The sequence below is a fragment of the Carlito syrichta genome, unplaced genomic scaffold, assembly GCF_000164805.1.
Source record: "Carlito syrichta isolate Samal-C Ts95f unplaced genomic scaffold, Tarsius_syrichta-2.0.1 Scaffold316369, whole genome shotgun sequence".
Taxonomy (NCBI): Eukaryota; Metazoa; Chordata; class Mammalia; order Primates; family Tarsiidae; genus Carlito; species Carlito syrichta.
The window spans coordinates 113,235-114,606 of record NW_007260465.1 but is presented as its reverse complement, the minus strand read 5'-3'; the positions used below and the strand labels follow the sequence as shown (position 1 = coordinate 114,606).

At 52.2% G+C, this 1,372-nt stretch overlaps 1 protein-coding gene across 1 annotated transcript in view; it reads left to right on the top strand.

Annotated features, from left to right (window-relative positions):
- CD300LG (CD300 molecule like family member g) overlaps window positions 1-1,372 on the top strand; it is a 20,729-nt gene that overhangs the window by 14,422 nt on the left and 4,935 nt on the right. The window lies entirely within an intron of this gene.

Below are 1,372 nucleotides of genomic sequence, written 5' to 3'. Positions count from 1 at the left end.
CAGACTCTCCCGCATTACCCAGTGATGAGCAGGGAACATTCTAGGCTTCGACCGGATTCTGGCTTCCCAAAGCGTGGCTGAGAGCCCCCTGCACCCCAGGGCTAAGCCACCTCCAGGACTGGGCCTGGGACTATGCGTTTCTAACAGTGCCTCAGAGTTTGAGGAGCGGCCATCGAGGCAGCCTCAGACCCCTCTAGCTCAGAGTCTACACGAGGGTGTGGGGGCTCCCACCTGCACCCTGAGGGTCGGCTCTGTCCACCACACTGTGACCCAGCTGGGGGCTCCCCTGGGGCCACCCGAGTCCACACCCAGGCCAGGTGAGCCCAGGAGCGGCCATCTTTCCCTTCTCCCTCCCCACCATGCTCTCCTGCCTGTGGGAGACGGAGAAAGTCTTGGCCCCTTCCTAGTCTGGGAGGGTGACCTTGACTGGGTTGAGGAGTGGGAAGCCCGAGTGCAGGCCGTCATCTACAGGGAGGAGGGAGGGACCAGGGTGGGGCTGGAGGTGACCCTGAGCCTGCTCCCAGAGAAGGGTGGAGTTACGCCAACAGAACTATGTTTTCCCTTTTCTATTTTCTTTTAAGTACAAAATGGTGGTTTGCCCAGTATAAAAACCTTAGAAAGACGGAGAGAAAATAAAGAAGGGAAAAAGTCACCCATAATGTCACCACTCCCCAGAGACAGTCACTATTTCATCTTATCACCTTCCACTTTTTTTCCACATCATTTGCTGGTGTTCTCTTTACAGAGTGATTATCTTGTATCTACAATGTTGCATCCTGTTTTTCCACTTAACTATTCCCTCATAAGCATTTCTCCATGTTGAACAAACCTATTATAAATAAAATGTTCACCAGCTGCATAATATTTCAGCCTACCAGTGTGCCTCGGTGCACTTAACGGATACTCTGTCACTTGACCCTGAACTTGTTGCTATGCTTACTATTAGAAATAACTGTGGCCGGGCATGGTGGCTCAGCCTGTAATCCCAGCACTTTGGGAGGCCGAGGCAAGAGGATTGCCTGAGTACGGGGGTTCGAGGCCAGCCTGGGCAACTTGGTGAGACCTCGTCTCTACAATAAATTACAAAAACTAGCCGGACGTGGTGGCGTGCATCTGTAGTTTCAGCTACTTGGAAGGCTGACGGGGAAGGCTCTCCTGAGTCCAGCAGGTCGAGGCTGCGGTGGCCATGAGTGTGCCACTGCACTGCAGCCTGGGTGACAGAAACTCCAACTCAAAAAAAAAAAGAAATAACTTTGTGGTGTGTTTTCACCCAGGGCCTCCTCTGCACTTGGAGATTTCTTTTTTTTCTTTTTTTTTTTTTGAGTTGGAGTCTTACTCTGTCGCCCAGACTGGAGTGCAGTGGCTACTCCCC